Source organism: Metopolophium dirhodum, chromosome 1 (assembly GCF_019925205.1).
Source record: "Metopolophium dirhodum isolate CAU chromosome 1, ASM1992520v1, whole genome shotgun sequence".
Taxonomy (NCBI): Eukaryota; Metazoa; Arthropoda; class Insecta; order Hemiptera; family Aphididae; genus Metopolophium; species Metopolophium dirhodum.
Window position 1 is genome coordinate 123639122 of NC_083560.1, and position 26011 is coordinate 123665132.

Below are 26011 nucleotides of genomic sequence, written 5' to 3' on the forward strand. Positions count from 1 at the left end.
ATATTATACGAGAACGATTGAGCCACATTTTTTTTACTTTCATCTTTTCAATAGCAATAAATGTGGTTCAAAATGTATACGAATTGTAATAATTCCAAGAATTTCCAGTTAATACCTGTATTTAATCAACTAAAAATAATTTAAAAAAGGTGGGTAAGTGGATATCGCTCTGCTGTACAGTAGGTTACAAGTGGGTCACTGTAATGGACGGTGTTAAATTTGAATTCAATGATATAATATAACTGTATAAGAAAAACGATTCTAAGCGAAAACGGTCAGTCAGCCTATGATATTACCAAGTATATTTGATGATATTATTGTGAATAAAGTAACTTATATATAACTTATTTACGTGGAGCCTTGTTTTTAGTTTTCAATCCTTAGCTATAAAAGGTGAACATTTTATAAATTTTTAACTACAAAATAATTATTAAATTATAAATTTGATGCATTTTGTCAAAATTTGAACTTAAATTGCTCATAAAAAAAATTGTATCTATGTATTTTTAATATTTTAAACTGGTATTGTAACAATACATCAGGGTCCTTGCATAAAATTGTCACGCTTTTTTACCCAACAGATAAAATTTTATTGATTTTTATAGAAAAACAAACTAAAAAAAATGGAAACTGAAAATGTCCGTAAACAGCTCGAAATAAGTCAAAATATTTTGAAAATGTTATGGTGTATAGAAAATGCTAATATAAACATTCAGTCAAAATTTCATGTACCTATGGTCATTTGTTTTAGAGTTGCACCAAAAAGCAAAATTGATTTTCTCGAAAACAGATTTTGCGTAAAAATTCCCGTTTTCTTTTGTTTTTCACGTCACGTTTGAAAACTACTGAGATTTTCACTTTTGACCCCTCAAAGTACCAACTAGATTCACTTTTCTACCAGAAAAGTTACTGTTGAAGAAAATCCAAGCACTTTTACTGTCCTAAAAGGTGATGACAGACACAAAAAAAAAAAAATAAAAACACACATCATTGTAAAATCAATACATTCATCGCTTCGCTCACATTAATCTGAATCTAAAAAATGCTTCCGTCGTTCACCCGGCGAAATTCGAATATTTTTTTAGAATGAAAATCGAAGTGAGCATTATGACGTGCATTCTATCGGAATTAGAATCGTCCGTTGACCGTTGGAGTGAAAAATGACAAATATTTTTTTAGTGGTAACAGAATAAAAGTTGGAATGTACGCGCGAGTGCGTAAAAAACAGTCTACCGTACGCGTTTACTGGAAACGTTTTTACTCACACTTACGATAATTTACGAGTGACCCGACGACAACGCCAACGGCCGCAAATGCATAAGAAGTTGCCAATAAAAAATTGTTTCTATGTGGTTGCGACGCCCTTTAAATTGTTACGTTCAACAATAACACTAATTATTATATTATGTTAAGACGTATAATTTCATGACGATAGTGAATGGTCTTTACATTTTCAACATTTCCTATTCGTTTTATCATTACCCCTAAAGACGCTATTATCATAATTATTGATTTTATTATTATATTTTCATGTTTTTTTCTTCACAAAAAATTTATGTCGACCAATCATAATATATTTTATGTCTTAGTACATTAATTTAAATATTAGTTTATCTTATCATTTTTATGAACAAGTTTGATAATAATTAATGACAATTTTTTTTTTTTAATTCTATTACTAGAGTTTTTATGTCACCCTAATATTTATGTTGTTCGATACTAAGTTGATTTCGTTAGTAGGTTTATATATTTTATTGAGTGAAATTGTCCCAATAAAGTTTGTTAATTATGTTATAACTTTTCAAAAAATGTAATTGTTTTTTAATGAGTGCATAGTTTTCAAAACGTAGTACGTTTTATGCTTGAAATGTATATTTCAAGTCTTATAAAATAAAAATTATAATTTAGTAGCCTTATTTTTACGGATTTGCGTTTTCAATATTGTTTGTTAATTTTTCGGATATTTGATAAACTATTAAGTATAAACATTATAGTCTCGTACGATGAATTAAGGATTAACACTTTGTCGGTGTTGTAATAGTCTGTAGTCACTATATCACTAAATATATTATTATGTTTAGACGAAGCAATAATTGAAATCGAGCCGACCGGGTGAAGAAAACTTGCATTTATCTACAGTTGGGTGGGCACATACCTATACTATTTACTGGCTAACTACTTATGAACGGACGTGCTGTACACCGTCAAATAGGAACGCCTTTATTTAGTGAACAATGAAACATGGAACACTGAAGTCTCAACTGAATTCCATAATATATAATAATTTATTGTGATGAAAATATCTTGCAAACATGATGCGCTTAATACGAGTACCTAGGTAGAATACACAGCAACTCCGTTTAAGTGCCTACTACGCTGTAGTATTACTGCTGCAGTGTCGGATACGTTAATTAAATATAATTTTATAAGCGTCGAGAATAATAATATTGTATTATACTATTGTGATATGCGAAATATGATAACCATACAAATATACAATAGTACGCACCTGCCGCCAACCAACTCTACACAGTGTGATATTATACCTAGCTACGATTCCGGTTTAATTTTTACCTGAAGGGTTATTCAAGTTATTATTATACGTGCATGTCGTTTTATTGTCCTGAAGGATTAGAAAAAAACAACTGGACCGTGACGTTCAGCGGAATATTGTTGTATTATACTCGCGTATATGTGTTTGCAATCAACGTCGTACAATGCGGTAATCCGATGAAATTGTTCATATAATAATAATAGGTGGTGTATAATACCTATCAACGCCACGCCAGACAGGCGCATCAGCTATATAAAGGTCGACCGAATAGGGGAAAAGGGTGGTAAAATATTTTTAATACGAAGTGCTCGGCCTCCTCAAAGCCCCATACGTAATTAGTAGTTTTTTTTGTTAACAACTTTTATCGTTTAACGGTCATTCAATATTTAATTAACTTTATTCAACGTGAATTTTATAATTGTATCGTTACATATTGTGTTAACAACTGCAGCTATAAGCGCATAAAAAAAAGTTCCAAGGCCCAACTCGCAATGGGGGCTGCAAAGCACTATTAAACAGGTATAATACACACTGCGTCGCGCGCCTGATGTTACGATTCAGGGTTAAAATCAACGACAACAATGTTGTACTCGATGTTTCGTCAACGCGACGGACCAGTCTACTTGTTTATAATATTATAATATATTATTATATATATATATATATATCGCGTGCATACGACACGTCGAGCTGCAGAAATAGGTGCACCACAACATCCGGCTAATCGGCTTTGCCATTATCTGTACCCGTACAGCAGCCCGCAAATGGTGTTTTCAGACCGATTTACGGTTATCGGCACGACCATTATACGGATAGATTCCCGATACATACATCAGCGTAATTTTCGCCGAGCACTTTGCACACGTCGTGTTTACTCGACGCTCGGTATTTACTGATTAGTCATTACAACCGCCCCGTCGTATACAGGGTGGTTCATCAGCTCGCCACAAGCACGTTTACTCCCATTTTCAATTCAATAATGCAGTTGTGTTCAAAATCAGATTTTTGGAATTTTGCAATGTGCCCTGCAGAGACCATATTGTTTCAAAATTAATGAGATTTTTCGTAGGTACTCTATACTGTATCTTGATGAGTGCCTTGTGTATACACAAACTTCTGTTTTGCAAATGAGAATCCACATTTTCTACTGTAAATTATGACGTATCGAAATCGCGGTTCGAATAAGTAGTGTTTGAATCATTTAAAAAAAACAGAATTTTGTATCACCGCACTCCCTAAGTAAAACAAAAATATCAAAATCATTGAAAATGTGGTACCTATACCAAAGTATGTATGATATTTGACGCTCCGAATTTGAATAAAAAATTTATTAGTGACGAATGCCATGGTTGGAGGAAGGAGGGGTTAGCTGATTGGCGAAACCACCCTGTATAATAATAAATTACGCAATGTGTATAATACGAAATAATAATAAATCGATACGATATTACAGTAATATTATGGCCATTATTATTATAACAATATTATTACGACTATATGCGGCGTCTGTGACGTGTGTAGTATAGGTTTACCCCACATCGGATAAAATTGTCACATTGATTTCGTACGCGGATAAAACGCAGTGATCAGATATTATTACGGTGTATTCAGATTATTATTATTATTATTATTATTATTATTATTATATATTATTATTATTTTGTAGTCCCGTAAACTGTGCTCTGCACGCCGCAGTGTATAGTTTGATAGTTGAGTTTGTTGGCGCTTATAATAATTTATTATATCGATCGTAATTCGCGTGCGCTGGTATTATCGCAATACGTTTAAAGTGTATTATTCATAAAGCATTAAAATCGTACGCATGAAATTAACCATTGTGGTGTGCATTAACGGTGTATTTGACGATATTCCGTAACAGAAAGAGGAAGTCCTAACCTTTATTATATTAATAATTTACTAACGATACAGCTGCGCGTACAAACAAATATAATATATAGCTCGTTAGTCATTGCCGTATCTAGCGCATAAGTTTTTGGTGAGGAGGGGTTTTACGACCACGGAGAAACGTTATGGGTATATTATACTAAAAACACGTATTCGAGGTACTTTTTTTTTTTATATATTATACGTTGTCGTTGGGCTGGTTTAAACACGAAAAACTAACTATAAATCGTCAATGTCGTTAGTACTATTTTATGGTTATTTTTATTAATTACAATTCTACATTGTAAAATGTTATCTGCTGGAGGCTCTACATTTTGCTGCCGTTCTTTTATTTATAAACAATTGGGTTCAGTATTCTTTTTAGTTTTTTTAGATAAAAGTAAACAAAAAAAAAAGTGGTGCCAAAACGGACTTAGCGCGTAGTAAAAGTTTGTTTAAAACGAAATTTGTTTCTAATCCAATAAAAACTATATTATATATTTTATGAATGTATGTGCTCTGAAAATGCTCTCTAAAATTCATAAGATCTATTTTGCAGCGAGGAAACAAAATATATAATTTGTTTAAACGAAATCTTTCCAACGAAATCTAATCTAAAGGTTCAGATTAATGCTGATAATAACAAAATATTTAAAAATAAGCAATAGGTATGGTTAAAGAAACATTTTGAAGAAGTAAAAAGTTTAAGTATAATATACTATCAAGGTATCATAGCACATGGGAAGCCACAACCACGCATAGGTGCAAATATCATTTGAGATTCGGGAAAGCCCCACTATAGTAGTATTGAATAAGCTTTAAAAAAAATGTAGGACATTTTTAGGGGGGCTATTAACATTTTTTTGGGGCTTAGCCCCTATTTACGCTAATGCAACCACGTGTGATTTATACACGTTTATAATAATATGTAAGTTTATGTATTTATGGTAAATTCAAAGTTTTATTCAAAAAAGTCGAAAATTATTTGGAAAACTGACAAGTTGGGCACTCACTTCAGTGGAAGGTAGTGTTGTGAACTATGGTATTGTATTTGAAAATAATATTAAAAATAAAAATAGAAAAAAAATTCTGATTGAAGTTTAATAAAAAGTATAGTTTGTGCCGTTTGAGGTTAGGTTATATTGAGTTCAATACCTATAGTTACCTCTCAAAAGTAATACGCACTATTGTCGCCCTGAAATATATTTTATAAGTTTCAAATCAGTTATCCATCATTTGGCAAAGTATAAAAGAACACTGTACAACCAATATATTTTTCACATCGCTTAGAATTTCGAGATACAATTATTTAAATAAGTATACGCGTGAAAAATTTAATTTTAGTTTCTAAGTTGACTTTTAGAAAGGCGTAGGTATTTTTTTTTTAATAGATAGTAAATAATATGAACTTTATTTTCTCTACACAAATTTAAACATTTTACGGACAATAAATATTTCTATATTGTATATAGATACCTAAAACGTATATGTTTTATAATATTATAATGTATTTTAAATTAAAATGTTTCATAAAACACTCAGAACCGTACCTAACATAGGTTAAGTTAAAAGTCTTAGCCCATACAGATTTATAATATTCGTAGAGACAAATGGTTTATAATCTGAGAAATACGAGTAAGTTATGTATATTTATTACTACCAATGCACGTAAGTTTGCAGTAAAGATGTTTTTTGGAAGTATCTAATATTATTGTTGGTCAGCTATTAAACATTAGTGTGACCTTAGTAGTCAAATTTAAGTCTGCAAACAGAAAAAAAAATTCAATTGTATTTGTCGTGGACGTGCCAGAAAATTCATTATAACAAGACAATCGATAAGAGCATTAAGGGGCTTAAGGAGAAAACATAAATCTAGTTTAGTGTGGGCACACGATGTTTCGAACTTAATAACTTTTAACGTGTGCTTATATTGCGTGAGCTGCGCCCTATTAATATTACAAACATAACGCACACATCGTGAACAGTTTTTGTTGAACGGCTTTCCGTCAACTATCGGGCAAACCGAAATCTTCAAACGAAAACCAATAACAGTCTAAAGTTTGATACCATAATAATATGTGTGCAGTATAAAGTCAAAAAAGATGTACGATTTGAAAAGCTCGGAAAATAGAATTATTCTCGGAGACCTCGAACAGGCTGAAACAGCCATTTTAACTATTAAGGTTCCCATGAAAATTATTTTTCGCTCGATTATCTCGTATTCATATTCGCGTTAAGTTGTTAAGCATAAACTACGGAAATTGCTCACTGGTTATAATTTTCGGGCATGATAACGTTTTAATATTCTTATTACGGTCCGAGGAAATTACAAAAATTAGCATAAAAAAACGGCAAGAGTTCAGTTAAATTATTTTAATGCGCATTAATAATAATCGATATTATTTATATTGCGAATATTTTAAGGAATTTTAGATTTCAAGCGGAGAAAATAAGTCATTGGTAGGTACCTACAACTGCTCTGATGTGCATTTTAAAACACTTTTCTTTGGTCTAAAATGTATTTATTGGTCATTGAATGTACATGCATTTATATCAATGTTCATGTATCATAATTATTAATCATTGTGTAGTCGAATTGATATGTTTTTTTTAAAATATATAAACAATAAATTACAATTTTCTGATATTTTTCCAAACATAAATAAACTGGATGATTAAATTTAAATTGCTTGTATTTAATTGGTTACCAGATATTTTAGAGCAATGTTTTAATAACGTTTAAAATAATGTGTAAAATCAGGTTTTTTGTATCCAAATGATAATAAATACGATGACAAAGTAAAACATCATCCGTAAAAATATTTTATAAAAAAAATCTTTTGAATAAGAGATAAATAGTATATTATAATACTAACATTAATACTGTTCGGTTTGCATTCGACAAAAAAGCCTAATGGTGAATAATATTATAATACGTGTGGCCTACATAATATCAGGTTTATTATACTTATAATTTACAAAGTAATAACAATTGGAACTGTGGTAAAACCGAATATATTAATTCTGTGTAACACACATTAAAAGCTTAACAATGTGTATGCCAATATATACCACTTGTCTACAAAACTTATGAACATCATAACAATATACTAAAATAGTAAAATGCACGATATTGCAGTGTAGTTCACGTTGTTTTATACCTATGATTTAATATAAAAAAATAAATTATTCTCGTCAGAAACTTCATTCGAACAATTTTGTTTGTAGTTGGTACCTGCGCTCTATTTTGCATAGGTTAAATGCATAAATCATTCTGAGGTCAACTTTCATCTTCCATTCTCTCTCAAACGCACCGTATTCTAACTCATGGGAATTGCATGCCACCTTTTAAATGCCCCCCAGATGAAAACAAAAAGGAACCGCAGCATGATCACTTTTCCTCCGAGCTCATTGAGTTGTAATAGTGTAAGTAAACACTGTGCAACCAAATAGGTACCTGCATCATAACTCAGTGTAATTTGTGGGCGTTAAACATTGTTAGTTGTGTGGATTTAAATTATCCAGACAATACCAACAATACCGTTCGTCGTGCTCCGACTTGAAATATATCGTCGTTTGATAGGTATATTATATTGTTATAAACGTCTATGTAGGTAGGTAGGTAGTAGTCGAATGGGAAATAATTTTGTAGTTTTTCCCATGGATATATAATATTTTTATTAGGTGAATTATAGAAAACTCGTTGTTTAACAATTCTAAATAATTTAAACGACTAGTGCGTACATTGTTAGAACTAAGTATAAAATCACCATCACAATATTAATTTACGGAAGTGAAATGGGTATAGAAAAATGTGAAAATATTATTACAGTACCATAGTGTGTACATAAGTGTTTTAAATGAATTATATATTGTATAAAAAATCAATAATGATGTCTTATTTTGATGGGTTCATTTTTATATATACATCTATAGATTAATTTTTAATGTGATAGTAATATCGTAGAGTCAAAAAATAAAAATGAAATTTCTCTTAGGTCTTATGAATATCACAATTGATTCAGGCAAAGGAAACTACTGATCTTACAAAGATGTCGTTTTGCTTTTTTTTTAAACAGTCAACGTGGTTCATTAAGTTTTATATCATAACCCTTTTATTGACTAAAATGTGAACCCTTGAGGGTACTGAGGGTTGTATTTTAAATTATAAAACGGAGACTAAAAAATAAAACAAGTTGATTTAAACATTTTCTAAATTAAATATACCTTTTAAATGATGCCGACCATTTGTTTGCACTGTCTAGGTAAATATATTATCATTTTTAAGTGGAACCTATGACTTTTACTGACTTCAGTTATAATAAAATAATTTGAAGTTTTGAGTAATTATACTTAATATTATATATTGTAAGTTATATATTTTATATTATAAAATATTGGATTTCTACTAAATGTGACATATTTTGAACGTCAAAGTCTTGTATTTCAAATCTATATAAAGTATAGTATAATATGTCATTTTGGACAGTAAGATTATGACGTGTCTATAAACAATTTATTGGAAGTAAAATCGTAATACTTTTATTATGATATAAAATAAATAAAACGTTAAGACTAGATCTATACTTACGGTTCTCAAACATTCACTGGTTTCACTTGAACCTGAAATAAAATACATTTGAATTAGATACAACATTTTTTATTTAATTAAGTGCATTAATAATTATCTTTTTCAAATTTGAATACCTTTTGTACTTAATATGTTATACGTTACAGTATTATGTAAAAGCATGGATTTGATTAAACAAATGAATATATTTCTATATATTTAAACTCACTTCAGTGTTAAATTATGTAACTCTTGCCTTAATCCATTCTAGAACAACCGATTTTTTTTTTGATTAAAAAAATATGCAGATTTAAACAATATATAGATGAATTGTGTACATTTCGTACAGACACGTGAATTAGCGATATTAAAAGAAATGTTATTAGTAACAGTAATTTATTTTAAATGTAAATATGCAAAAATATGTAAATATTGAATATATCAAAGTTAATGCATACATTGTATACATCGATATAGTTCTTATTGAAAACCCAACTCAAGTGGGACATGATTGGTAATGTTGAAAAAAAAATTGTATATCTCGGTGATTGCTGATTTGACACGAAATAATGAACTGCTTTGAGATTCTGAATTCGGAAATCTGAGTAGCCATATTGGGGACCTTTTTGAAGTACTGTAAAAATGACATTCAGTAGACGTATAGAAAAATGTCATTATAGAGATGTGCAGATATAGCATATAGGTATGCTATATATTTTAATTTACAAAATCAATTTCAAAATGTTAATGTGAACTATTTGAGATTAATTATTAAAATATAGAATTAATTTTGCAATTGGAGATTATTTTTTAACTTTCAGTTCCACAAATCGTCATAATTGAATATCCACTATAACAAAACGAACACATGTATACTGTATATGTTTTTTTTGTGAGTAACTGTAGATTTGAATAACGTAATAGTTAATAATTAAAACATGATAAGTATGATAAATAACGTTTAATTAAATTTATTATTAGGTAGTTATTTTGATAGTAAATATACATTTAGATACCTAAGTATGAAAACTTTGATACGAATAGAAGGTCACCTCAAAATATATTTAAACCATACAAAAAATAGTTTTCTACAGTTAGTTTTATGAACACTTAAAATTTGAAATACGGCATAAACACTTTAGTAAACTGAACTGAGCTCAAAAGCGTTTCTCGAACGCAATGATTTATGGTTGCTTTTGAGTTAAAAATAATAATACAATACTGGGCCAAGGTATGTGTGACTAGTGAGGCGAATGTCCACCAGCTTTTATAGGTTCGCTATCGGGATTTCTCTTTTTGATTTCATTCATACTGCAACTTAATGAGTTCATATTTGTTTATAGGAACAAAACATTGTATTTATAAATAAAAACAATTGAAAACATTTGCAATTATAATATAATAATTAATTTCAATTTTAAAATTCCTATTCAATAGCTTATATCTATTGTTTAAGTTCGGAAATGTTTTACATTTTAGTCGAGAAGAGTAAAATCTGTAGTGCATTACTCAGATTGTAAAAATATTGAACGGTTAATGATGAAAAAAAATGCAGAAAATATAAAAGTACGTTATGGTTTTCATAATTATTAAACGATTGAATTCTTTAATAGTCTTGAACAATGTACAAATTATACGATGTCAGACTAACAGACATCTGTCACTATTACTCGGTGTCATATGGTTGCAGTTGACTTTAAATATAAGACATCTTGAACATTATCTGATTTCGTTATATTTAAAATTATCAACGTCAAGGAAATGTTTATAAGTACAATAAGTTTTTGTTTCATACCTACGTATAATTCTTCAATTTTCTCCAATCAAATACAGAACGAACAGCAATTTAATTCATAAACTATTATAATGACGTAATTATAAGTACGACCAATTACAATATAGAACAACCGTTAGTTAAAAAAATTAACTATTAGTAGGTATACTCAGTATACCAATTTGTAATTATTTCAATCGTACCGAAAATATTTATTATTTTTTAAACTATGTAATATATAATATTATTTTAAAACGTTTTTAATTATATAAAAGTATATATTGTATACTTTATATCCGAACTATTTAAAAATTAATTTCGTTTAATTTTCTAAATAAACGTTGTGAATATTATACTTAAATGTATGACAAGTTTTTATTAAGAATTGATTTAATACAATAAGTTATTCAAAAAACACTATGAATTTTAAATTCAACAGAATAAATATTTAAAAGTTCAATAATATTAGAAATATATCTGAAATAAATAATTTATAACTTTCAACATAATTGCTTACAATTTAGTTCTAAATATAACATGTACATTGTGATTTTAATTATGAAAAAAATATGAAAGCAAAATAAAATATTGTTTGGTTTAGAAATAATATGTGTGTTTTTTTGAATATTTTATTCAAAGAAATATTTTTAATATATACTTATATTATAATATAGCACAATAGGTAAATTCAATAGTAAGGTTTTAAAATAAAAATATTATATAAAACACGTGTAGAGGAAGCCGCACCTATAAAGCCACCTCTAAAATATATATTAATATATTTTTTGTAAAATGGTGTATTTAATATATTATTTTCTTAATACATATTTTGGCTAGCGTAGGTAGTCACTGGTTTGGTATTAGTTGACTTTATTCATCAGAACATTATTTGTGACTTTTGTAATTAGAAGTTATATGATATGGTTTTAAGGTTTTTTTTTAATTCGGATATGAGGAAATGCGAGAATTTTCGGGAATATTAGGTTTGAGAATTTGAGATATTGAATATATGTATCTAACGGATGAGTATTTTATGAACGTTGGGTAGATTTGTATCGATTTCTGAAGTACCTAGGTTGGTAGGTACTGCTATTAAGTTGCCTGATATAACATAATGATATTTCCACCGACACCAAGGTGTACTTTTGTTGGGAATGCTTTTGTTTTCTTAGTCATTGTACATTTTTGAAAACTGTACATCCTGGGTAGTTGGCAGTTTGGTCATTTCCGCAGTTGACACATTTGGCTGGTAGTTTGGAATTTATTTTACAAGATTCTCAACTGTGATACTTACTAAACTAGGTGGAGTTTACTTATAGCAGTAGCAACGTATGTGACCGTAATTCTGACAGTTAATGCACTGAGGAGTTCGTTTACGAATTTTCAGTGCTTCAATTTTGGATTTCGTATAATAATTTAAGCGAGAAAACATATATTTATGTTGTTTGGGTTCTCTTCCAAGTCGACAAAAATAGTGGGAATGCAGTTTTGGCTAGTGCGTGTAATACGTTTGGGGTGTATCGAGATGAAATTCCAATTTTCCTTAATTTCTTCTTTACGTATTCGATTGATGGAGTTGAGTGTAAGTTTTGAATTACTACCCGATAACGGTTTTCCTCTTGAGTTTCATAAGTGTAGAAATTTATTTTTTTCTCTTTTAAAAATGTTATTATGATTTATGGCTCTGTAGGAGTTTTTCGTGTAAGTATTTATCTTAAGTTTGTTGGTTATACTTCTGCACGAAAATTCGGAATTTTGTTGATTGATCATTTTTATGTTCTCAATAAATAAGTTGAATTCTTTAATCATGAATATAATAAAATTGGTGGTGTTATTTGCGCTTTTTCAGTGGCTTCATCTGTAGAATTTGTTTTCGTTTCGTTGTGGTTGTAATCTATTTGGAGAGAAGTGAAACGATTTTCAGTTTCAAACTGAAAATTGTTATTACTTTTTCTTGTTTTGTTTTTCGGTAAAATATTTGTGTTTGCTGAGTAAGTACGTTCATCTCGTCTCGGATATTTTACGTCAGTCCTTTTAATATTGAATATTGCGTAATCGTCGTCCGTCGTGATTATTTTCTGCTTGAACTTTTCTTTCAAATTTGATTATGGTTTAATTATTTTAATTAACAATACACGATTATTACTCATACCACTCAAATCGAAATGGTAAATTGCGTGCGCCTCATCTTGACTTGGAGGTCAGAGATAATGGGGAGTTTCAGTTTTAATTGAATACTGGGCTCCGGTTACAATGGAAATTAAGTTAGTTATTGAATCCTAGGGATGGTGTCCCTTTGTGGAAATGTAAATTTTGTATAACTTGTTAAACATCAGAGAAATAGATATAGTTGTAACGATCCAAAACACTGGGAAATGTTGACACTTTTGTCTGTACCGAAAGGATGAGAAGAAATGTATCGTCTATGCACGTGGCGAATGACTCAGACGCACTGAGTAATATAGGTATGTGTTATGAAAATAATTGCAAACATTTCTATGGCCACGTGTACATAAATATTATACACAAATACACATGTATTATAACATTTATTACTTTCATTCACCTAAATGCTTTCTCTGCAAGCACTATATCTACTGGTTTTTCGTGATATGGAGCTCGGGAATATCTAGACATAATCGGCGATAGGAATTTTTGAGTGTATATTTTGGACAGAACGTGATACTGTCATAACTAATTACAGTGATCCAAAAGTTATTATAAATAAAACTGTATTTTTAGAAACAAAATCCCGAATATTGTAATTACACGACGAAAAAAGAAAGCCTTGGGCTTGACTACGTGCTTTCTGACATGCTCGAAACGTGCCTATGGTTTATGTCCTTCAAATCGACTTTCAACGAGATGTGCTGTAGCCCGTAGTGTAGAACTGCGCGCCCTCCTCTCGTTTTAAGACCTACACAACACCACCCTATCCTGAAACGAGAATTATGTTTTGTAGTATTTCATGCCACATTTCGTTACAGACCCGGCCTTAACGAACAAAAGCGTATGTGCGGTTATTTGCGGGGCCATGTGTCAAGAAGTGGGTGGATTTAGATAACTTGGAACGATAGTAATTGACTTCAACGAGTGACCAACACAACAATTAACGCTTGATTAGGGACCAAAATAAGGGTGCGCTAGCGTGTGGTTCTTGAATGCTAAGGATAAAGAGGGTAGTTCCTTAATCACAGGACATTTTACAAATTAACTGGACATCGTATCTATAGCAAGACAAATCCTCAGTTAATATCTAATATAATATATATATATATTATACACAATACCTCGAGCTACATAATATTCCATTCATTAAGGATCCTATTGGGTGTGTTCACATATAAGGGACATCTGGTATAAACATAATGAATAATAACATATTTTCTAATGTCTTTGAATTAAAGATATGACCAATGAAAATGTTGTATTTGAAATGTTGAAAGGCAATATAAACATAAGTATAGTAATTACTAATTACCTATATTGCTGTATCATAGTAAATTAACAACTAATATACTTATAGGTTCACAAAGTCAATAATTTGTAAAAAATACGAGAAACCCGTTGCTAATAAACCATAATATATATTTTATTTTATGACATAACAACTTTTTTTTAGTTTTAAAAGCAATATACAATCTGTATTATTTGATACAAGAAGAATATAGGCTAAAAGTAACAAATATGACTGGTTACCATTATTTTGATGGGAAGGATCCACCCATTAATGACACTTCCTGTGATTACTTAATTATTAAAATATTTAACATAAAAAATTAAAAATCAATTGTATGCTTTTGATGTGGTACTGAAAATATTGACGAAAAAAATAGATGGCTAAGATCAACTAATACATCTGGACCTGAAGTCCTTTATGAATAGGTACTACATTTTTTAAGTGAACATGAATTATTATTATAATATTTGTCATGGCTCGAGGTCAATATTTAACTATTACTAAAACTACTTTGAATGTCTTACTCTCACGTCTAATTGACTTTCTTTAATTACAATAGTATGCTTTGTTAATGGCCATTATAAATTCAACTAATGATAGGGAATTATTATCAATCATTTATGAAGTTGAAAAGTCATTGTTGGATCTGATGTAGTCATGGCCATTTTAGGTATAATTGCATCTTTGCACAGAGTCAACTTATTTGAGAATTACCGAGAAGTAATTTAAACGTTAATGATGAATTTAATTTATTGCATGCAATTAAGATTTTTAATTTATGTAACGATTCTATTAGTGTTAAGTAGGTACGAATTGTTGATATGGAAAAATGGAAGATTCGACGATTCACATTTTTTGGGGACTAACTGAGATATATTTTTTCAATGATTTTTATAATTGGATTTGTTTTGTTAAAACCGTTAGTATAATATTTTATTTTATATTATATTTATGTTGAGATGAAAGTATTTATTTTGTTTTTAAGTTTGTAAAAATATTTCACTTTATCCCAAATTTGTATTTCAATGCTTAAAACAATAATGTTTAGTTTTTTTTGTCATAGTTTCGATGAATATATAATAGTGTGGTTAACTTAATATAACATTTTATAAAATAATATAAACAAAAAAAAAATGTTTTCAATTCAAAAAATATTATATTATATTATTTACAAAATGTTATATTTATCCAAATAAAAGTTCATTAAAAAAATGTTACGTCTTTATTAAACTTAAATAAGTAATTATTAATTATTGTTTGTTTGTTTAATTAATTAAAATAAAATGTTTATTCCAAATCGATTTTACTAAAACCAATCATGCCGTATATTTCTATAACTCGGTAATTATAGGTATTATTTACACATGGGGAAATTATAATCAGTTAAAAACAATTATATATTTTCTTAAGTACCAACCTACAAACCCGGAAACGTTCGTGACAGTATTAACTAAAAACTAAAGTGCTGATGCATACAATTAATACAATTTTGTTTTTAATTACGATTCAAAATCATTTTAACTACCAATATATTGTCGTTATTATTTTCAAACAAATTTGATTTACTAATTGTATTATGGATGTATTCGGCCAATTTACAGATTATTCAAAACAAATTGTATCAAGAGAAAAGTGCATAACAAAAAAAGATGATTTAATTTGATTTAAAAAATACTAATATACAACATATTATTACGGTTAAAACCACAAACTTTTTAATATACCATAATATTATTATGCTGCCTTATTATATTATTTGACATTATATTATAAGAATTGCATAATTTTGAATCAGTAGGTAGGTAGCTATAATGTATTTTGGATGATTAACTTCAGTTACTGTTTAGATGTACACCTGTAACCTATAATACCTAATTTATACAAGTTGAAATCTTTTTATTATTTAAAATGTCTGTATTTACTTAATACTTCAAAGCTCTTAGCAAATTGAGTATAAAATAAAGTGAACAATGTATTATTAAATCTACGAGTTTATACTAAATTATTCTCGCAGTGATGCACGGAAAATATGCATACCTCAATATTTTCTAATGCTGTCTAAATAAAATTGAATTCTATGTGAGTATGCTCGCCAAAGTTTGAAAAAAAAACACGATAAATATCTGTTGTTCCACATCATGTAGTTATTATTATAAGTATTGTTATTTATATATATTTCTAAAACGAGATACGCGATAGGGAACCTTTTTAAAAATAATAATGTAACATTTAAATTGGACCTATAGTAGATATATATGAATTGTATGTCTAGATCCTTATAAAATACAACAGCAGAACATATTGTAAATAAAAAGGTTTATAATATTAAAATGGCAAATAAGTGAATAGTCTCTTGTTGACAAATAAATCCGTATTATTGCTTCAGCGAATACCCAGTATAATAAAGGTACCTACGTCTACCTGTGTTTGACAATGTCAAGAAATATGTGTACAATTTTAAATTTTTTTAAAAACGTTTGTTAAGCTAACAACAATTGTTTGAACTTTTATTAATAGATTTAATGAAATGTACATGCCACTGATAAATCGATAAAATTACACAATAATATATTTATATTCAATATAAACATATTTCTTTCATCGTAGATAATGCTGCACAAATGTATAATATATAAATCAAATAGAAATAGTTGTAAATGAAAATAAAATAGGTACCTAATTGATAATAATCATTAAAATGGTGTCCAAAATTGATAGACGGTAGTTACCTATTGAAATATGGTTATATGTATAATTTACCCATTAACAATGTATGTCCTTGTGCTTTGAATCTATAAATACCTATACATTTTAAAAATGTTAACTCAAATTATAAATTTAAAAAAAGTTTTAGAATCTACCTGTACAATGTACCAGTGGTAATCAAAATAATGCAAAAGAAACTTTGTAAATAAATAAAACTATTTTAAACCATTAAAATATTGAATACATATTATTATAAACTTCAAAAATATAATAATTATATAAAAAATATAATTTTTTTTTTTGAAATTAAGGCTTCTACAACCGAGGTCATTAGACTGTTACTGTGGGAGAGGGTACTATTGATTTTAACACGTGTGTATGTGTTACAAGGATTTGTCCCTAAAAACCCCGGGTGGTCACCCATCCGGGTACTCGTGACACCGGCCGGTGCGTACACTCTGAGCACATTCGTAACTGAATGCAAACACCAAGCCTCTATGAATAATTATTTTAAACAATTTTTAATTCGATCTGTATACCAAAATTGAACGTTCTACTCAGAGAATATTATAGTATTGATAATAACCATAATAATAAAGTAAATCCCTTCCGTTTTCTATTCGACTAATACCTAATAGTTATTACCTATTTATGTCATATTAAGTCGGGTAGTATCAGACGTGTTGTACATTACGCATAGGAACGATACCAAAATGGAATGTTTGTATAGTACTCTCAATCTATTGCGTTAACGTTTGCAAGTAATCAAGAAATTAATTCCACCTGAAAGCTAATGGTGAAAAAAAAAATAAGAATCACAAACAACCCATAGCTCATTAACGTTCAAAGTGTAAAAAAAAATTGTTCGTCATCATTAATAATTGAGTGTACGGAAAAACAAATTTCCCCTATTCGAAGGTGAACGTAATTTCAAAACATTTATCGGAATAATAATATTATTGTTTTACTCTATTTCATAAAATCAACAACGGGATAAATGTACGGTTCTTAATTTATTTGTTTCTGGAAAAAAAAACAACAACAAACAATTGGTTTGGCGATAAAACATATTGATTAACGATTAGTAATAAATATATATATATAAACAATAGATTATTTCACAGAAATTGTTTATATCGTCAATTTTACACATAAACTCTAATTATCTCCCACGGAGTTTAGCAACGGTAATAAAAATATCTCATGAATTACAGAAGTTAATGTAAAATAATTAAACAATAATCAGTGTACAACGGATATTTAATTATTTTCAATTGAGCACATTATCCGAAATGATCACGTCGTTGAATAAATAACTTAAAAATAAATAACTTGATAGCGTTAAATTGTATAAAGTTCAGTAAGATGATGCACCGGCCAATAAAATATTTTCACCACTCTGATTTTTTAAACTTTGAATGTTTTTATTAAAGGCCAGTTAGCTATTTATTCAAGTTTGGATAATGTGTATTGATAAAAATTATTCTTTGAAAAAAAAATATACGGCGATAATAATAATACTATAACTGTCTATACAAAAATCCGCGAATAAAAATAATTAAAAGCTAATTTAATTCGGTGATTTTATTTATAATATGACGGCTAGTGCAATTTAATAATTTTACAATGCACTTATTTTGTCCACTGTTCAGTTTATGAATATAATCTGTACCTATATTTCATTTCATAATCAGAATTATTTTAAGAATTTTTAGACAAAAAAGGAATTATAATTATTTAGATTACATTGATTGTTCAGACATTTGTTTTTTGTTTTCTATATAAATATGTGTAGGTATGAAGGCATTTTTAAATTGTTATTTTTAAATGATTCATATTTTGAATATAAAAGTAAGGACATTCACATTTTCTTTATGAAAGATAATATTGAATTTTAATAATATTTAACATAAAAACCATCACTTAAATACCATCATAAAAGAACCCATAGTATATTTTCTGTCAAAGGTGATGCAACTCCAATTACAGGAATGTCTGCAGCACATATAGGTACCAAATTAACAATTTACTATCGGTACAGAATATTTGAACGATGTAATTAATGGATGCGATTGTATTTAATGAATTACAAATTAACGAGATAGGTAATTATTACGATTGTATATTGGTTTTAAAATATGTGATTTAAAATTTATTTAATTGATACGTTCATTTTGAATATTGAAGTTCAATGGTGCTCTGCAACTACTGAAAGATTCCAAATGGTCTTTGAAAATGGTCTTATGAAGAGAATTCATTATTTTTCCTCAAATTTGTATGAAACGATAATTAACGGTACACAATATAAAAAATGTTTTATTCATATTCATATTATTCATATTCAATGCACCTTAAAATAATATCCAATGGTGTTGTATGTGAATATCTTTAGTAATATTCTTTGTTCGTATTTAATAGTTCGTTGAAGCTCAAGACATAGACAAACAATGAACACTATTATTTTGTCTTATTCTGTTTGAATAATTGACTTTTATACCGTACAATATTATTCTAATAAGTAGGTAATAGCTATTATAATATAAATATTGTGTTTCCACCGAATATGTACCTACATGCAAAATGTTTACGTTTAAAATTAGTACAGCATACAAATACACATAATTAAATTCAAGACACATTTTAACATAACAAATGTTTAAAACTCTCCTAATTTGTGTGTCAAGTAGGTGCCTTCTGTTTTTTATTAATTTATATCATTACTTAATTGCTTTATAGATGGAAAACACAGACGGGTATGCTGTGCATTGATATTTTTTGTTATGTAACATAATATTATTTGATCAATTATAGCAGTTTGCTAATCTCAGTCAGTGAAAACCAATTTGTTATTCTACAGGTTGTAGGAAAAATTAAGGAAGTTGGTACCTACAACAATTGTGTTAATAAGATTTTTTTAAATGTTATAGTCATTCATAAAAAAAAATTTAAACATCATTTAGAATAATATGTATATAAATAAAATAAATTCAATAAATAGCTTTAGATTTGAGTCAAAATGTGAATATTCCTCAAAAAAATTATATCAGAAATAATTATACCAGAAGAACTAAAGCAGCATTCAATAAAATGTCTACACATTTTTTTTGAACACAATGCTGATAATTTAAAAAAATTCAACCCATCTGTGTTTAATTTTTGATCGTTGAGTGACATATAACCACATCAAACACATTGACCACATTTTCTACACTTCATAAGTATTTTGTGATAAGAAGAAAAGGAAAACCACAACTTTTTGTACAGCACAAAACCTTAAATTCAGGACTTGAATTTGAAAAAAAAACCGTTTTATGATATTTAAAATTAAAACGTTACACAATTTTTGTGTTTATCGTTATTTAGAATCAAAACGTTATTCAACTTTTGCGTTTAATCTTTGTTCAGAATTAAAACGTAATCCGAGTTTTCGTTTATCGTTATTCAGAATTAAAACGTTATTCAAGTTTTGCGTTTATCGTTATTTATAACCAAAACGTTACACAAGTTTTGCGTTTATCGTTATTTAAAATAGTGTAAATACCTATTAAATGTTAAAACAATAACTAATGTGTCTAGGTAATGGCACGGATACGGAATATAATATAATCAATTCTTATAGATTCTTAGATTGTTCGCTTGAAATAAATGTTTCTACGTAACCAATAGACCTTTTAAATAAATAGATTTTGAAATATTTCGTTTTGCGTTGTATTTCGTTCAATGATATTCTGTAAATTACGTTTTGCGTTATGTTTTGTTTAATGATGTATAATATATTTTGTTTTGCGGAAGGTATTTAATTATTTTTGATTATCGCTTTCCGTTATAATTACGTTTACAAATTTCAATCGTTTTTTTGTAAATTATAACGTTATCAAAATTTTTGCAAGCCCTCCTTAAATTACACCAATTCCTGACGATTACTGAAACTTGTACTTCTTTGTCGTTATACTTTGGTATGGCCACATGTATAGTGTATACGTCGATTAAATTACTACAATATAGCAAAACACTTCCAATTTTCGTTCAACTAAAAATATTATTATTTTAATTATTTTTTATTTTTTATTTTACAAGACTCGTAAGAATACTAGAAATACTTCATATTTAAAACAAAATAAACAAGTGCCTACCTAAGTATGAATCAACACTCTATTAAAGCGTTTTGGTTGTTGTTATACATTAACGTTATTGCTACGATCGAAAATATCGTACCTCACATAAACTTATTCTAATTGATTCATGTCAAACGATAATTATTATGTAACAATATTGAATTATTTTTTAACATAGAAAAACAAGATGTATTTAAGTCGATGAAATATTTTATCTACTTGGAATTTAAGATTAACCTTAATACATTTAACTTAATTGATATACGGGATTAAAGTAATAGCATTGAAATAATTATTACAGAAAGTTGTGTAAGAACACGTGGCACAATTTCAAAGGAAAATAAGTGCGTCGAAACGAGCGAACAATATTTGTCCTTTATATAAATATATATATATACATATAAAATATATTATATAGATAATAATATATTACGAGAAGTGTCCTAGATGTGAACGCGAACACACACAATGCACGTCCTCCAAATATTGTACACAGCCAGTGTACTGGTAAGAAATATCTATAGTAGTAGCTTAACGTTCACGAGGTGTTACAAAAAATTACAAGAGTTATTTGTGAAATAAACTTTAAGTGTTGTTACATACACCCTTATTTAAACCCAAAATTCACATAAAAATGTAGTGAAAAACGTTATTTAGTGTTGCGTGTAAGATAGGTACGTCTAAGTACATTGAACATTTAAAACTGTTATAAAATAGTTAATGTTTAACGAACGTCTGAATGAAACAAAAATAATGTATATATATATGAATACGAATGTTTTAGCAGTGTTTACCAAAAACTATTTAAAATAATACTGTTCAAATAAATACGATTAATTGTGGGGTTCAAGTAATACGGGTGAATGTTAAATTTGTTTTCGGCAAACATTGTTATAAGTTATTTTATAGTTGCATATATATATACAACTATATATACGTGTATAAGTCAATACAAATATTAACTTTTTCTATTCAGGCGATACCAGTTATAATGATATTATTTACTAGTATCATATTATAGCTATAATTCTCAATATTTCATATTTACCAAAACTATACTTTCGATGTGTTTACTATCGTTGAACGCTATGGATTTAATAAATATGTTGGTTGTTGTAATTTTTGACAGAAAAATTGCCTCAGTTTTTGTTTTCTTATAAAATACAAATTACTTAAAATATGGGTAAGTACCTAATAAATATAGTATAATTTTAAAATAATATTTTTCTAGACCTTTACATGAGTTTTTAACTCAGTGGATGCCCAATAATCTTTTTTGATATAAAAATATACAAAAAATTAAAAAATTAATATCATAAATTATTTGTTTTAGATGATTTTAAATTTTTATGAAGTACCTATATATGATTCAAATTGTACTTAATTATTGATAGCTTAATTTAACACACACTTTTGAATGATAAAGCCAACTGTGAGGTATGTACATAGAAGATACGTTGATGGGACGACTTTTATCAATTTGTACCTATTATAATAACATGATTATCGTTATGTTTGATATATCTACAACAAATTTAACTTGCACGAGACGAAAGTATTTAATGGCGTTATTACGTTGGCGCCGTCCGTGGCATTTTTGCACCAATTTATTGTGTACCACATATTAATAATCCGATTTATTTCGTCGAATGCTACGTAATTACGTAATACAACATAATTCGGACGTATTGTCTGATAAAGTTATATTAAAAAAATCCCCGTTCAGAAATGTTCAATGACATTTTTAAAGGTTACAACTCTGGTATGTATTTACCACCCAAAACCATAAAATGTCAATTTTACAATATTAAAAATGAGCATGTAATATTATTATCATTTAAATGAACTAACGAGTTACAGTTGACTTATTAATGAGTTTATTTCGCTTATGATATGTATTATATTCTTATTTTATTTTCAAAATTACAATTATGAATATATTTTTATTATAAGTACAAATAATCCAAAATTTGACTCTAAAATTCGATGACTATCGTAATAAAAATATTGACTCAATGTTCAGAAAAACTAATCATACGGGTTTGCAGTCTCTCTTACACAATTATACCGCTTACCTACGTCAACCATTAGTTATAACATACCCTATTTTTATAGTTTTTGTTTGGCATTATAATTATGTGTACAATTCAAAAATGCATATCATACTTAGTATGTTAAGTTATTCAAATTAGTATTCAGTTACCTCTCATAGTATTAATAATAACAAAATATGTAGATAGGTACCTACATTTTATTAATTTTTCCGTAAGGGTGCTACACTCATAAAACACAATTGCGTGGTAGAGGAAGAAAAGTGGTTTGGATTATTATAATGTTAGTATTTAAAGTGTACTCCCAAACCTCTCCAAACTCTTTGACAGAATTATTCTTCACATTATAAAACCATTCGTAAAAATCTACCTCGTCAATTTGGACTCACACCATTTCACTCAACAAGTTATGAAGTACAACGGATCTTAACAATTTTAAAGCACGGATTAAAAAACAAAAATGTACAACCACAGCATTCCTCGATATATCACAGGTCTTTGATTGAGTTTAGCCCAAAGGACTTAATATATAAAAACTAAGAACCCAGAAACTTTCAACCTACTTATATAACATACTACAGGCATTCATCATGAATCGCACCTTCCAGGTAAAGATAAGATCTAATTTTTACGAAGTACCCCTAAAAAAAAGAATCAAGGTTGCTTCTTGACTCTGTCTTAAAACTAACGTTGTTTAACATGAACTGATAAGGCAACAGTCACATACACAAAAATAAAATTCGGGGGGAGGGGAGTGGTTCATAATCTATTTGTCTAAAATAATTACACAACTATTAATTTTGGGGGGTTTGCCCCCCCCCCCTGTATACGCGCCTGCATGCCAATACTATTATACTGCTAACTGGCAATTTTTGCAAATGACATAGAAATTATACGAAACAAAATCAAAGCATTTCCAATAAAAGATTTACATTAATCCATTGACAAATTATCTCTGTAGAGACTTACTCTAAATTCCACCAAAAGTGAAACAAAGATATTTAATTTGAGAACATACACAAATCTGACCTTAGTACAAATTAACAAAAAAGAAATCCGATGGAACAGCAAGAATAACTTAGTGAACTACTTAAGTACAACAAAACGAAAAATTAATCCGGAAAATACACATTAATAATTAACTAAACCATGGGTATACAAATATTATAATCCTATACTGCGTTTTTAATTACAGCTCAACTCAGTTTTCTATTGCTACATAAAGAAATAATAAGACCGCTATTAACTTACATATACCCACTACCCAGCACGGGTATAAGCTTCTCAAAAAAATAATGAAAAAATTACAATTTCTCCAAAATTAACTCCTGAGAATAAGCTCCTGGGTCCAAGCAAAATAAACAGTTACATAATGAAACAGAAATACAGAATTAACCGATCTATCAACATGGATGTTTAGTTGTATCAAGAAACTTCCACAACAGTCTAAATAATACCCAAAGTGTACTCCATTTTAAAATCGGTAAAAAACTTTCAGGACAAATCCACGTTTACCACAAGACATCTCGGCCATGAAGAAAAACCCAGTGGCATATAAGCAAATGTACTTATTTTATTATCCAATATATTAATCCAATTGTTGAAAAGTTAAAATTTTTTAAAAATATAATGTTCAAAAAATTTCATAAAATTGCAAAACAACAGTTTTGCAAAAAAAATAAAGAATTTTTACAATCCTTTATTGTTACTCATTTAGAAATTTTACTTTTTGAATAATAACGAAGTATTTCAAAAAATTATTGCAGAATTCCTTTTGCATTTCATGTAGAATACTTGCAGATGGTGTATGGGTTGTTGTCATAATATAACATTTTAAACGAATAAGACTTCAAAGATAAACCAAAAATTAATCCCAGTTGTTCGTCGTTTTTTTTATATCATCGTTTGTCTAACAGTTTAAAAACAATTATTAACGATTTGTGGATAGCCAATCGAAAAATATGACAATATCCATAAAAATGTAACGCGTCCATATCGTATTATTATGTCAACGGTCGCAACGAGTGCAATATTTCAATATACGGTATACTATTGGAACGTCATCTGATATTTTGGACAGTATAGTGACCTGTTCAAATGCTTTAAGAGGTATCATTTTTCACACATTTTTTTTTTTTAGATTTATTCATAAAAACTTAAAGCCTGTAAACTCACATTCGAATTATTTAAATTGTATTACTTATTAGATAGATATTAGTTTTTAACATAAAATGTATTAAAATTAAAAAACGTTAGCTAAATATGATTAAAAACAAACTATTTATAACTTCTTATTTTGTAAGATTTATGATTAATTTAATGTGAAATATTTTTTTTCCTAATTAGATATGACGTACAAGTAAACATATTCTGATATGCATTTATAAAAATTAAATACATAATATTATGAGTTCCGTACCTAGTTTTAAAAATGGAGCACATTTCGTTCACGGTGCCTTTATAGTTCGCGTTGGAAACTACGACTTAAGTTAACTTGTGAAATATTCGTACGAATATATTATTATATTTTAATATATTTTCGTACCAGTACGAGAGTAGTTGAGATTTATTGAGCAAAGTACTGCGTCAATGAGACTAATACTGCTAGGATTATAATACTTTCGTGTTTCGACTGTTTCGTGTTTCGTGTTGTTATTGAGTGAGGCCCGATATTTATATAAGAGCCCTTCATATTAAACATGTGGTTTCGAATAAAATAGAACGTTTCGTTCTTTTGAATATGAGTCCGTGTTCAACAAAGTATATTAGTATTTTTTTGTACCTTTAAAACAACATTGTTAAACAATTAATTATGATAATAACGTTTTTACGAGGAAAATTATTTAAGAATTGTAATATTAATCATCAAATTTGACCTATATTTAGTAAATATTTAT

General features: G+C 28.3%; 1 protein-coding gene across 2 annotated transcripts in view; it reads right to left on the reverse strand.

The window, feature by feature from the left end:
* The window catches only part of LOC132936747 (sex peptide receptor), a 222892-nt gene that overhangs the window by 166581 nt on the left and 30300 nt on the right, over positions 1 to 26011 (reverse strand). For both annotated transcript variants that reach the window (XM_061003501.1, XM_061003502.1), the window contains exon 2: positions 9030 to 9061. The gene's annotated coding sequence lies outside the window, so the exon portion shown is untranslated. The remainder of the gene's footprint in view (positions 1 to 9029; positions 9062 to 26011) is intronic.